This window comes from Triticum urartu, chromosome 6A (assembly GCF_056163025.1).
Source record: "Triticum urartu cultivar PI428250 chromosome 6A, HENAU_Tu73, whole genome shotgun sequence".
In the NCBI taxonomy this organism is placed as follows: domain Eukaryota; kingdom Viridiplantae; phylum Streptophyta; class Magnoliopsida; order Poales; family Poaceae; genus Triticum; species Triticum urartu.
The window spans coordinates 476,679,644-476,695,659 of record NC_141878.1 but is presented as its reverse complement, the minus strand read 5'-3'; positions in this window follow the sequence as shown (position 1 = coordinate 476,695,659).

Below are 16,016 nucleotides of genomic sequence, written 5' to 3'. Positions count from 1 at the left end.
AGCTTTGGCTTTTAGGTGTCCTTAGATTATCTTGGGGGTGCCATGGGCATCCCCAAGCTTAGGCTCTTTCCACTCCTTGTTCCATAATCCATCAAATCTTTACCCAAAACTTGAAAACTTCACAACACAAAACTTAAAGTAGAAAATTTCGTGAGCTCCGTTAGTGAAAGAAAACAAAACACCACTTCAAGGTACTGTAATGAACTCATTCTTTATTTATATTGGTGTTAAACCTACTGTATTCCAACTTCTCTATGTTTTATAAACTATTTTACTAGCCATAGATTCATTAAAATAAGCAAACAACACACGAAAAACAGAATCTGTCTCCCACAAAAAAAACAGAACAGTCTGTAGTAATCTGTAGCTAACGCAAGATCTGGAACCCCAAAAATTCTAAAATAAATTTATGGACGTGTGGAATTTATCTATTAATCATATGCAAAAAAGAATTAACTAAATATCACTTTCTAAATAAAAATTACAGCAATTCTCGTGAGCACTAAAGTTTCTGTTTTTACAGCACGATTAAAAAGACTTTCCCCAAGTCTTCCCAACGGTTCTACTTGGCACAAACACTAATTAAACACAAAAAACACAACCAAACCAGAGGATAGATAAATTATTTATTAGTAAACAGTAGCAAAAGCAAGGAATAAAAATAAAATTGGGTTGCCTCCCAACAAGCGCTATTGTTTAACGCCCTAGCTAGGCAAAAAAGCGAAGATAGATCTAGGTATTGCCATCTTTGGTAGGCAATCCATAAGTGGCTCTCATAATAGATTCATATGGTAATTTAATTTTCTTTCTACAGAAGTGTTACATGCCTTTCCTTAACGGAAATTGGAATCTAATATTCCCTTCCTTCATATCAATAATTGCACCAATCGTTCTAAGGAAAGGTCTACCAAGAATAATAGGACATGAAGGATTGCAATCTATGTCGATAACAATAAAATCTACGGGCACATAATTCCTATTTGCAACAATAAGAACATCATTAATTCTTCGCATAGGTTTCTTGATATTGGAATCCGCAAGGTGCAAGTTTAAAGAGCAATCATCAAAATCACGGAAACCTAGCAAATCACACAAAGTCTTAGGAATCGTGGAAACACTAGCACCAAAATCACACAAAGCATAGAACTCATGATCTTTAATTTTAATTTTAATAGTAGGTTCCCACTCATCATAAAGTTTTCTAGGGATATAAACTTCTAACTCAAGTTTTTCTTCATAAGATTGCATCAAAGCATCAACGATATGTTTGGTAAAGGCTTTATTTTGACTATAAGCATGAGGAGAATTTAGCACGGATTGCAACAAGGAAATAAAATCTATCAAAGACCAATTATCATAATTAAATTCCTTGAAATCCAAGATAGTGGGTTCATCGATATTTAAAGGTTTGACTTCTTCAATCCCACTTTTAACAATTTTAGCATTAAGATCTAAAGACTCTGAATTTTTGGAACGCCTTCTAGGTAAAGGTGGATCATATTTAGTCCCATCATTATCAAGATTCATATTACAAAACAAATATTTAATAGGGGACACATCAATAACTTTTAGATCTTCATCTTTGTTATCATGGAAACTAGAAGAACATGCTTTTATAAAGCAATCTTTCTTAGCACGCATCCTAGCGGTTCTTTCTTTGCACTCATCAATGGAAATTCTCATAGCTTTGGGAGACTCATTGATATCATGCTTAGGTGGAATAGATCTAAGTTTCAAAGAATCAACATCAAGAGAAATTCTATCAATGTTCCTAGCCAACTCATCAATCTTAAGCAATTTTTCTTCAATCAAAGCATTGAAATTCTTTTGCGAAGTAATAAATTCTTTAATATTAGATTAAAAATCAGAGGGCATCTTATTAAAATTTCCATAAGAATTGTTGTAGGAGTTACCATAATTATTAGAGGAATTACTAGGATACGGCCTAGGATTAAAGTTTCCTCTATACGCGTTGTTACCAAAATTATTCCTACCAACAAAATTCACATCCAAAGATTCATTATTATTCTCAATCAAAGTAGACAAAGGCATATCATTAGGATCAAAAGAAACACTTTTATTAGAAAATAATTTCATAAGTTCATCCATCTTTCCACTCAAAACATTAATTTCTTCTATCGCATGCACTTTCTTATTAGTAGATCTTTCGGTGTGCCATTGAGAATAATTAACCATAATATTATCTAGGAGTTTAGTAGCTTCTCCTAAAGTGATTTCCATCAAAATGCCTCCCGCGGCCGAATCTAAAAGGTTTCTAGAAGCAAAATTCAATCAGGCATAAATTTTTTGTATAATCATCCATAAATTCAAACCATGTGTAGGGCAATTACGTATCATTAATTTCATCCTCTCCCAAGCTTGTGAAACATGTTCATGATCAAGTTGCTTAAAATTCATAATATCGTTTCTAAGAGAGATGATCTTAGCGGGAGGAAAATACTTAGAGATAAAAGCATCTTTGCACTTATTCCACGAATCAATACTATTTTTAGGCAAAGACGAAAACCAAGCTTTAGCACGATCTCTAAGCGAAAAAGGAAATAGCTTCAATTTAACAATATCATTGTCCACATCTTTCTTCTTTTGCATATCACACAAATCAACAAAGTTGTTTAGATGGGTAGCGGCATCTTCACTAGGAAGGCAGGAAAACGGATCTTTCATGACAAGATTCAGCAAAGCAGCATTAATTTCACAAGATTCAGCATCGGTAAGAGGAGCAATCGGAGTGCTAATAAAATCATTGTTGTTGGTATTAGTAAAGTCACACAATTTGGTATTATCTTGATAAATCTTGACAAGCAAGCAATCCAACACACAAGCAAACAAGAGACGGGCAAAAAAAGCAAATAGAGAAAGAGGAAGAGGACGGAGAGAGAGAGAGGGCGAATAAAACAGCAAGGGTGAAGTGGGGGAGAGGAAAACGAGAGGCAAATGGCAAATAATGTAATGCGGGAGATAAGGGTTTGTGATGGGTACTTGGTATGTTGACTTTTGCGTAGACTCCCCGGCAACGGTGCCAGAAATCCTTCTTGCTACCTCTTGAGCACTGCGTTGGTTTTCCCTTAAGAGGAAAGGGTGATGCAGTAGAGCAGCGTAAGTATTTCCCTTAGTTTTTGAGAACCAAGGTATCAATCCAGTAGGAGGCCACGCACAAGTCCCTCACACCTACACAAACAAATAAACTCCTCGCAACCAACGCGATAAAGGGGTTGTCAATCCCTTCACGATCACCTACGAGAGTGAGATCTGATAGATATGATAAGATAATATTTTTGGTATTTTTATGATAAAGAGAAATAAAGATGCAAGTAAAATAAATGGCAAAGGAAATAACTAAGTATTGGAAGATTAATATGATGGAAAATAGACCCGGGGGCCATAGGTTTCACTAGCGGCTTCTCTCGAGAGCATAAGTATTACGGTGGGTGAACAAATTACTGTTGAGCAATTGACATAATTGAGCATAGTTATGAGAATATCTAGGTATGATCATGTATATAGGCATCACGTCCAAGACAAGTAGACCGACTCCTGCCTGCATCTACTACTATTACTCCACACATCGATCGCTATCCAGCATGCATCTAGAGTATTAAGTTCAAGAGAACAGAGTAATGCTTTAAGCAAGATGACATGATGTAGAGGGATAAACTCATGCAATATGATATAAACCCCATCTTGTTATCCTTGATGGAAACAATACAGTACGTGCCTTGCTGCCCCTACTATCACCGGGAAAGGACACCGCAAGATTGAACCCAAAGGTAAGCACTTCTCCCATTGAAACAAAGATCAATCTAGTAGGCCAAACCAAACTGATAATTCAAAGAGACTTGAAAAGATAACCAATCATACATAAAAGAATTCAGAGAAGATTCAAATATTGTTCATAGATAACCTTGATCATAAACCCACAATTCATCGGTCTCAACAAACACACGGCAAAAGAAGATTACATCGAATAGATCTCCACAAGAGAGGGGGAGAACTTTGTATTGAGATCCAAAAAGAGAGAAGAAGCCATCTAGCTAATAAGTATGGACCCGAAGGTCTGAAGTAAACTACTCACACTTCAACGGAGCGGCTATGGTGTTGATGTAGAAGCCCTCCATGATCGGTACCCCCTCCGGCGGAGCTCCAGAAAAGGCCCCAAGATGGGATCTCGTGGATACAAAAAGTTACGGCGGTGGAATTAGGGTTTTGGCTATGTATCTTGTAGTTTGGGGGTACATAGGTATATATATAGGAGGAAGGAGTACGTCGATGGAGCAACATGGGCCCCACGAGGGTGGACGGCACGCCTGAGGGGGTAGGCACGCCCCCCTACCTCGTGCCTTCCTGGTTGATGTCTTAACGTAGGGTCCAAGTCCTCTGGATCACGTTTGTCCTGAAAATCACGTTCCCGAAGGTTTCATTCCGTTTGGACTCCGTTTGATATTATTTTTCTGCGAAACTCTGAAACAGGCAAAAAACAGCAATTCTGGGCTGGGCCTCCAGTTAATAGGTTAGTCCCAAAAATAATATAAAAGTGTATAATAAAGCCCAATAATGTCCAAATCAGGATATAGTATAGCATGGAATAATCAAACATTATAGATACGTTGGAGACGTATCAGATACCCATTCACCAACGTGAGCTTGATGTCTTCATTTTGTGTAGCTCTTTGATGACTTGTCCTTCGTTCCCGAATCCTTGCCTCTCCATGATGTTCTTCGTTCATAACGGTCATCTCTACTCCTTCTCTCTCTTGGTGGTGATTCTTCTCTCCTACTTCTTCTTTTAGGAGATCTTCTCTTCTTTTGTAGGGAGCCGTACACTCATTAGAGTAGTGTCCGGGTCTTCCACAATTGTAGCAATTACGTTCACGACTTGAAGATCTTTTGTCATTGTAGGACCTTGACTTGGAACTTCTTTCCTTGCTTCTATTCTTGTATAACTTGTTGAAGTTCTTCACCATTAGGCTCAATTCTTCATTGAAGTTTTGTTTCTCACTTGATGATGTGGGAGCATCGCATAAGGCTTTGTAAGCACCACTTGACTTGTTGTGAAGCTCTTCCTTATCCTTGAGTGACATATCATGAGCAACAATCCTTCCAATGACTTCCGTTGGCTTGAGATCTTTGTAATTGGGCATCATTTGGATCAAAGTGCACACGGTATCATATTTTCCATCCAAGGCTCTTAGGATCTTCTTGATGATGAATCTATCGGTCATCTCTTCACTTCCTAAGCCGGCAATCTCATTTGTGATGAGAGCAAGCCTAGAGTATATTTCAGCGACACCTTCACCATCCTTCATTTTGAACTTGTCAAGTTGACTTTGAAGCAGATCCAAGTTGGATTCCTTGACGGAGTCGGTACCTTCGTGCATATCAATCAAAGTATCCCAAATTTCCTTTGCATTCTCAAGATGGATGATTTTGTTCAATTCTTTGGGGCACAATCCATTGAAGAGAATATCACAAGCTTGAGCATTGTATTGCAGCATCTTCAACTCTTCCACGCTAGCCTCACGGTTCGATTCCCTCCCATCAAAGAATTCACCTTGCAAGTCAATACACACAATAGCCCAAATGGCGGGGTTATGTCCAAGAATATGCATTTTCATCTTATGCTTCCAACTAGCAAAATTAGTACCATCAAAATAAGGACCTCTACGGTGGTACTTTCCCTCACTAGACGCCATACTCTCCTAGGTTGTGAAACCATGGCTATGATCACCAAAGCTATGGAAATCAAGGCAAATGGAGACCAAAGCTCTGATACCACTTGTAGGATCAAAAGTATGTCTAGAGGGGGGCGATTAGACTACTTGACCAAATAAAAATCTAGCCTTTTCCCAATTTTAATTCTTGGCAGATTTTAGCAACTTAGCACAAGTCAAGCAAACAACCTACACATGCAATTCTAAGAGTATAGCAGCGGAATGTAAAACAATTGCATATGAAGGTAAAGGGAGGAGTTTGGAGGGAGCAAACACAATTTAGACACGAAGATTTTTGGCGTGGTTCGATAGGTGGTGCTATCGTACATCCACGTTGATGGAGACTTCAACCCACGAAGGGTGACGGTTGCGTGAGTCCACAGAGGGCTCCACCCACGAAGGGTCCACGAAGAAGCAACCTTGTCTATCCCACCATGGCCATCGCCCACGAAGGACTTGCCTCACTAGGGTAGATCTTCACGAAGTAGGTGATCTCCTTGCCCGTACAAACTCCTTGGTTCAACTCCACAATCTTGACAGAGGCTCCCAAGTGACACCTAACCAATCTAGGAGACACCACTCTCCAAGAGGTAACAAATGGTGTGTTGATGATGAACTGCTTGCTCTTGTGCTTCAAATGGTAGTCTCCCCAACACTCAACTCTCTCTCATAGGATAGGATTTTGTGGAAAGATGATTTGAGTGGAAAGCAACTTGGGGAAGGCTAGAGATCAAGACTTATGTGGTTGGAATGAAATATCTTGACCTCAACACAAGTGTAGGTGGTTCTCTCTCAGAAAATGTATGTTGGAAGTGTAAGCATGTTCTGATGGCTCTCTCCATGAATGAAGAGTGGGTGGAGGGGTATATATAGCCTCCACACAAAATCTAACTGTTACACACAAATTACCAAACTTGGTGGTACCGAATCATACAACTCGGTCAGACCGATTTAGTTCATAATGTGACTATTAGGGTTTTCGGTGGGACCGACATGTCAACTCAGTGGGACCGATATCATTAGGGTTAGGGCATAACGTAATCTCGGTGAGACCGATTGCACAAACTCGGTGAGACCGATTTTGGTAATAGGCTAACCAGAGAGTTGGTCAGGAAATCTCGATGGTACCGATTCGCTCTCTCGGTAGGACCGAAACGTTACGAAAGGGAAACAGAGAGTTTGCATTGCAATCTCGATGGGACCGATCGCTCATCTCGGTTGGAACGAAACGTCACGAAGGGAAACAGAGAGATTACAATCCCATCTTGGTGAGACCCAGATCCCTATCGGTGGGACCGAAACGACTAGGGTTTGTGGCAATGGCTATGTCAAGTGAACTCGGTGGCGCCGGATAGATCAAATCGGTGGCGCCGAGTTTGACTTTTGGTTTGGGATATATTTGGATATGAGAAAGTGGTTGAGGGTTTTGGAGCATATCACTAAGCACTTTGAGCAAGCAAGCCATTGAGCAACACCTCATCCCCTCTTAATAGTATTGGCTTTCCTATGGACTCAATGTGATCTTGGATCACTAAAATGAAAAAGTAGAGTCCTGAGCTTTGAGCTTGAGCCAATCACTTTTGTCCTTAGCATTTTGAGGGGTCCACTTTCTAATCCATGTCGTGCCAATCATTGAGCTTTTCCTGAAATATTTATCTTCAAGTATCATTATCTCAATGAGCTATATGTTGTTAGGAATTACCAAAACCACCCAGGGATAGTTGCACTTTCAATAGCTTATTTTAGCGTTGATATTTTGAAAGACATGGTTGCTTGTTGATATGCTTTAGTATTTAAGTTTTCATGTCAAAACTAGACTATTGCTTTGAACAATATAAAAGTCCAAATGTCCATGCTATAAAGGAAAGAAATATGAGATGACATGTTAGGCAGCATTCCACATCAAAAATTATGTTTTTATCACTTACGTACCCGAGGATGAGCAGCAGTTAAGCTTGGGGATGCTGATACGTCTCCAACATATCTATAATTTTTTATTATGCCGTGCTGTTATATTATCAATCTTGGATGTTTTATAATCATTTTATATCATTTTTTGGTACTAAGCCATTGACATAGTGCCAAGTGCCAGCTACTGTTTTCTGCATGTTTTTACATCATAGGAAATCAATACCACATGGATTCCAAATGCAACGAAACTTTACGGAGATTTTTTATGGACCAGAACACACCCAATGGGCCAAGGTAGCGCCTGGGGGTGCTCCGAGGGGAGCACAACCCACCAGGGCGCACCAGGAGGCCCAGGCGCACCCTGGTGGGTTGTGCCCACCTCGGGTGCCCCCCGGAGCCTCTTTGCTCTATAAATACCCCAATATTCTAGAAACCCTAGGGGAGTCAACAAAAATCAATTCCAGCCGCTGCAGAGTCCAGAACCACCAGATCCAATCTAGAGACCATCACGGAGGGGTTCACCACTTCCATTGGTGCCTCTTCGATTATGTGTGCGTAGTTCTTTGTGGAACTTCGGGTCCGTAGTTAGTAGCTAGATGGCTTCCTCTCTCTCGCTTGATTCTCAATACAATGGTCTCTTGGAGATCCATATGATGTTACTCTTTTTGCTTCGGATGAACTTTGAGTTTATGATCAGATCTATCTTCTTATATCCATGAAAGTTATTTGAGTTTCTTTGATCTCTTATATGCATGATTGCTTATAGCCTCGTATTTCTTCTCAGATATTTGGGTTTTGTTTGGCCAACTTGATCTATTTATCTTGCAATGGGAAGATGTGCTTTTTAGTGGGTTCGATCTTACGGTGCTTGATCCTAGTAACACAAGGGGAACTGACACGTATGTATCGTTGCTACTAAGGATAAAACGATGGGGTCTATCTCTACATAGATAGATCTTGTCTACATCATCTCATCGTTCTTATTGCATTACTCTGTTTCTCCATGAACTTAATACACTAGATGCATGCTGGATAGCGGTTGATGTGTGGAGTAATAGTAGTAGATGCAGGCAGGAGTCGGGCTACTAATCTTGGATGTGATGCCTATGTAATGATCATTGCCTGGATATGGTCATGATTATTTGAAGTTCTATCAATTGCCCGACAGTAATTAGTTTACCCACCGTTCGCTATTTTTCTCGAGAGAAGCCACTAGTGAAATCTACGGCCCCCAGGTCTCTTTCTCATATTATTTGCCTTTGCGATATACTTTTCCTTTTCTTTTATTTTCAGATATATTAAACCAAAAATACAAAAATACCTTGCTGCGTTTTATTTTATTTATTTTATTTGGTGTTCGATCTATCAATCTACTATAATTTTATTCATGCCTGTTTACCTATCTTGGGGCGCCGCTACCCGAAAGGGATTGACAACCCCTTTTACACATCGGGTTGCGAGTATTTTGTTATTTGTGTGGAGGGGCAGTTTATGTTGTGTTGCTTGGTTCTTCTACTGGTTCAATAACCTTGGTCTCATAACTGAGGGAAATACCTAACACCGTTGTGCTGCATCATCCCTTCCTCTTTGGGGAAATACTAACGTAGCTTCAAGCCGCATCAGTATGCGGTGAGTGTTAGCAATCATAGAAGATTATATGATGGTTGAGTATATGGGCTTGCCAAAAAGGCTCCGACACATGACCCTTCCTGAAAAGATGATGAAATTTAGTTGCAAAATTGACGGAGAACATAGTTTGTCGGTTTCTAATAGAGTTTTTGCTTTATACTTTGATTGTGTGATGAACTTTTACTTATCCATGAGAATTATATGATAAAACTTCTATGACAAAAGTCCTATGTTTAATGTTGTTGTTGTTATAATGATCAACATGATGCTTCTATGTCTTTATTTTGTTTTCATCGACACCTCTCTCTCAAAGCATGTGGACATGTTTTTCGATTTCGTTTTTCGCTTGAGGACAAGCGAGGTCTAAGCTTGTGGGAGTTGATACGTCCATTTTGCATCATGTTTTCTTACTGTTATTTACAATGTTTTTATCCATAACAATGCTTTTTGAAGTAATTCTAATGCCTTTTCTCTCATAATTTGCAAGGAACACACCAAGAGGGAGAATTTCGGCAGCTGGAAATCTGGACCTGGAAAAGCTACGTCAGACCACCTATTCTGCACAACTCCAAATGAGCTGAAACTTCACGGAGATTTTTATGGATTATTTAAGAAATAATGGAGCCAATAAACACCAGAGGGGGCCACCAGATGGGCACAACCTACCTGGGCGCGCCAGGCCCCCCAGGCGCGCCCTGGTGGGTTGTGGCCTCCTCGGCCCACCTCCGGTGCCCATCTCCTGGTATATAAGTCATTTTGACCTAGAAAAAATAAGGGGAGGGGACATTCGGGACGAAGCAACGCCGCCTCGAGGCGAAACTTGGGTAGCTAACATACTTCCTCTTCTTGGATCATATGCACTTATTATTGGAACTCTAGCAAACATCCATAACTACTAAAGATCATTAAGGTAAAACCCAACCATAGCATTAAAGTATCAAGTCCTCTTTATTCCCATACGCCATAAGCCACTTATCCGTGTTTGTGTTTCTATCACCCACGCAACGCAGACAATAAGCAAACCATGAACATATTGCAAACCCTATAACGGGGATCCCTCGCGCTTGGGCGACACGTAGAGCACCATAGGACAGCACCAATAATAAAACATGCAACTCAAACCAATCACAATCACTAATCAACCAATAGGACAAAACAGATCTACTCAAACATCATTTGATAGCCATACATCATTGGGAAATAATATATAGAGTTGAGAACCATGTTCAAGTAGGTATTATAGCGGGGAGAAGAGGTGTTACACCGCTGCATAGAGGGGGAGAGTTGGTGAAGATGGCAGCGAAGTTGTTGGTGTAGATCGTCGTCACGATGATGGCCCCGGCGGCGTTCCGGTGCCACCGGGAGAGAGGGGGAGAGAGCCCCCTCCTTCTTCTTGTTCTTCCTTGACCTTCCCCTAGATGGGAGAAGGGTTTCCCCTATAGTCCATGGCATCCATGGCGGCATAGGGGTGGGAGCCCCTCCGAGATTGGATCTCTCTCTCTCTCTCTGTTTCCTTCTATTTCTGCGCTCTCTATTTCTGGCCTTTCACTGTTTCTTAAATTCCCGGAGATACCTAACTCCGATTGGGCTGAAATTTTAACACGATTTTTATCCTGATATTAGCTTTCTTGCGCTGAAGAAGGGCAACAACCGCCTTATGGGGTGGCCACAAGGGCCCATGATGCGCCCCCTGCCTTGTGGCCCCCCTCCGGAATCATCTCGCGTTGATTATTTTTCCCAAAATTCACATATATATATATATATTCCAAAAAATTCTCCGTAAGTTTTTTCACGTTTGGACTCCGTTTGATATGGATTTTCTCTGAAACGAAAAACATGCAACAACAGGAACTGACACTGGGTACTGGATCAATATGTTAGTCCAAGAAAATCATACAAATTGTTGCCAAAAGTATGTAAAGGTTGTAGAATATTGGCATGGAACAATTAAAAATTATAGATACGACGGAGACGTATCAACATCCCCAAGCTTAATTCCTGCTTGTCCTTGAGTAGGTAATTCCGGTGTCATAGTTTGGATAATATTGCTTTCAACATTAATGGGCGTACCTGAGATATAATGTTTTATTCGTTGCCCATTAAGAACTTTCGGGTTAGTACCTTCGGCATTATTTATTTTGATAGCTCTAGATCGATAAACCTCCTCGATAACAGAGGGTCCTTCCCATTTGGAGAGGAGTTTTCCTGCACAGAATCTGAAACGAGAGTTGTACAAAAGAACATACTCTCCAACCTTGAACTCATGCTTTTGGATTCTTTTATCATGCCATCTTTTAACTTTTTCTTTAAATAACTTGTCATTTTCATAACCATGGGTTCTCCATTCATCTAATGAGCTAATGTCAAATAACCTCTTCTCGCCAACAAGTTTGAAATCATAGTTGAGTTCTTTAATTGCCCAATAAGCTTTATCTTCTAACTCAAGAGGCAAATGACAAGCTTTTCCATAAACCATTTTATAAGGATAGATACCCATAGGATTTTTATATGTTGTTCTATAAGCCCAAAGTGCATCATCTAATTTCTTAGACCAATTCTTCTGGGACCTATTGACAGTATTTTGTAAAATTAATTTTATTTCTCTATTGCTAAGTTCAACTTGACCACTAGACTAAGGATGATAGGGTGATGCAATTCTATGGTTAACATCATACTTGGCAAGCATTTTACAAAAAGCACCATGAATAAAGTGTGAACTACCATCAGTCATTAAATATCTAGGGACTCCAAACCTTGGGAAAATAACTTCTTTAAGCATTTTAATAGAGGTGTTTTGATCAGCACTACTAGTTGGAATAGCTTCTACCCACTTAGTAACATAATCAATAGCAACCAAAATATTAGTGTACTCATTAGAGGAAGGAAAAGGTCCCATGTAATCAAATCCCCAAACATCAAATGGTTCAACAGCAAGAGAATAATTCATAGGCATTTCCTTATGCTTACCAATATTACCAATTCTTTGACATTCATCACAAGATAAAACAAACTTACGGGCAACCTTGAAGAGAGTAGGCTGATACATCCATTTTGCATCATGTTTTCTTACTGTTATATACAATGTTTTTATCCATAATAATGCTTTTTGGAGTAATTCTAATGCCTTTTCTCTCATAATTTGCAAGGAACACACCAAGAGGGAGAATTCCGGCAGCTGGAAATCTAGACCTGGAAAGCTACGTCAGGCCACCAATTATGCACAACTCCAAATGAGCTGAAACTTCACGGAGATTTTTTATGGATTATTTAATAAATACTGGAGCCAATAAACACCAGAGGGGTCCACCAGGTGGGCACAACCCACCTGGGTGCGCCAGCCCCCCAGGCGTGCCCTGGTGGGTTGTAGCCTCCTCGGCCCACCTCCGGTGCCCATCTTTTGGTATATAAGTCATTTTGACCTAGAAAAAAATAAAGAGAAGACTTTCTGAATGAAGCGCCGCCGCCTCGAGGCGGAACTTGGGCAGGAGCACTTTTGCCCTTCGGCGGAGCGATTCCGCCGGGGGAACTTCCCTCCCGGAGGGGGAAATCATCGTCATCATCATCACCAACAACTCTCCCATCTTGGGGAGGGCAATCTCCATCAACATCTTCAACATCACCATCTCCTCTCAAACCCTAGTTCATCTCTTGTGTTCAATCTTGTTACCGGAACTATAGATTAGTGCTTGTGGGTGACTAGTAGTGTTGATTACATCTTGTAGTTGATTACTATATGGTTTATTTGGTGGAAGATTATATGTTGAGATCCATTATGCTATTTAATAATCCTCTGATCATGAACATGTTTATCATTTATGAGTAATTACTTTTGTTCTTGAGGTCACGGGAGAAATCATGTTCCAAGTAATCATGTGAACTAGATATGTGTTTGATATTTTGATAGTATGTATGTTGTTATTCCCTTAGTGGTGTCATGTGAACGTCGACTACCTGACACTTCACCATATTTGGGACTAAGGGAATGCATTGTGGAGTATAAATTAGATGGTGGGTTGCGAGAGTGACAGAAGCTTAAACCCCAGTTTATGCGCTATTCTGTAAGGGACCGATTGGATCCAAAAGTTTAATGATGTGGTTAGAATTTATTCTTAATACTTTTATCGTAGTTGTGGATGCTTGCGAGAGGGTTAATCATAAGTAGGAGGTTTGTTCAAGTAAGAACAACAGCTAAGCACCGGTCCACCCACATATCAAATTATCAAAGTAGCGAACACAAATCGAACCAACATGATGAAAGTGACTAGATGAAAATCCCGTGTACCCTCAAGAACGCTTTGCTTATCATAGGAGACTGTTTTGGCCTGTCCTTTGCCTCAAAAGGATTGGGCTACCTTGCTGCACTTTTGTTACTACTATTGTTACTTGCTCGTTACAAATTATCTTGCTATCAAACTGCTCCGTTACTTACAATTGCAGCACTTGCAGACATTGCCTTACTGAAAACTACTTGTCACTTCCTTCTGCTCCTCGTTGGGTTCGACACACTTACTTATCGAGAAGAGCTACAATTGACCCCCTATACTTGTGGGTCACAATAGGCCAATAAAATCTGGATTGCAATACCTTGTGAGCAGTTCTGTCACCCGCATGATGTCCTCCATAAGCTTCGGAGTGACATTTCCATAGGATTTGTTCCTGTTCATGCCGAGGTACACAACATCTAATAATACCATCTACTCCTTCTTTATGAAGATGTGGGTCATCCCAAAAGTAGTATCTTAAATCATAGAAGAACTTTTTCTTTTGTTGGTATGTGAAGCTAGGTGGTAGGTATTTGGCAACAATATAATTAGCATAGTCAGCATACCAAGGTGTACTATTAGAAACATTTATTGCAGCTAATTGCTCATCAGGAAAACTATCATCAATAGGTAGTGTGTCATCAAGAACATTCTCCAACCTAGACAAGTTATTAGCTACGAGGTTCTCCGCTCCTTTTCTATCAGTGATATGCAAATAAAATTCTTGTAGCAAGAGAACCCATCGAATAAGCCTAGGTTTGGCATCTTTATTTTCCATAAGATACTTTATTGCAGCATGATCAGTATGAACAATTACTTTTGAATCTACAATATAGGATCTAAATTTATCATAAGCAAACACCACTGCTAGAAATTCTTTTTCAGTAGTACCATAATTTCTTTGTGCACTATGTAGAGTTTTACTTGAGTAGTGAATAACCTTTAGTTTCTTATCAACTCTTTGTCCTAGAACAACACCTACAGCATAATCACTAGCATCACACATAATTTCAAAAGGCAAGTTCCAATCAGGTGGCTGAACAATAGGTAAAGAAATTAAGGCTTTCTTGAGTGTTTCGAAGGCTTCTAAACAATCATCATAAAAAAACAAAAGGAATATCCTTTTGCAAAATATTTGTAAGAGGCCTAGAAATTTTAGAGACGTCTTTGATAGATCTCCTATAGAAACCAGCATGACCAAGGAAACTATGAATACCTTTGATATCTTTAGGACATGGCATTTTCTCAATTGCGTCAACCTTAGATTTGTCCACCTCAATACCTCTTTCAGAAATTTTATGGCCCAAAACAATACCTTCATTAACCATAAAGTGGCACTTCTCCCAATGCAAGACAAGATTGGTTTGCTCACATCTCTGCAAAACTCGATCAAGATTGCTTAAACAATCATCAAAAGACTTCCCATAAACAGAAAAGTCATCCATGAAAACATCAACAATCTTTTCATAAAAGTCAGAGAATATAGCAGTCATACATCTTTGAAAGGTGGCAGGTGCATTGCATAAACCAAAAGGCATACGTCTATAAGCATAAGTTCCAAAAGGACAAGTAAAAGTGGTCTTTTCTTGATCAGGTTGAGAAACAAGTATTTATGAAAACCCAGAATATCCATCAAGGAAGCAAAAATGTGTATGCTTAGATAATATTTCTAGTATTTGATCAATAAAAGGCAGAGGGTAATGATCTTTTCTAGTTGCTTTGTTTAATTTCCTAAAATCAATTACCATTCTATAGCCTGTAATAATTCTTTGTGGAATAAGTTCACTCTTATCATTAGGAACAACAGTGATACCTCCTTTCTTAGGGACACAATGAACATGACTTACCCATCTACTATCAGCTATAGGATAGATTATACTTGCTTCCAGAAGTTTCAATATTTCCGTTCTTACCTTTTCTTTCATTTTCGGATTTAACCGATGTTGGTGATCAACAACGGGTTTAGCATCAGGTTCCATATTAATCTTGTGCTGACATAGAGTGGGACTGATGCCCTTAAGATCATCAGGAGTATATCCAATAGCAGCTCGGTGCTTTCTTAGAACTTTCAATAATCTTTCTTCTTCATGTTCTGAAAGGTTAGCACTAATAATAATAGGATAAATCCTTTTCTCATTGAGATAAGCATATTTCAAAGTGTCTGGCAATTGTTTTAATCCAAACACAGGATCACCTTTAGGTGGAGGAGGACCTCCTAGAGTTTCAACAGGAAAATTGTGTTTAAGCAGAGGATTTTGTTCAAAAAAATCTTATCTATTTCATTTCTTTCATGCATATGCATATCATTCTCTTGGTCTAGAAAATATTGTTCTAAAGGATCAGTAGGAGGTACAAAAATAGAAGCAAGACCGATAATTTCATCCTTACTAGGCAATTCTTTTTTATGAGGTTTTCTACTAAACTTGGAAAAATTGAACTCATGAGACTCATCACCAAAGCTAACACCGACAGTTTGTTTCTCAAA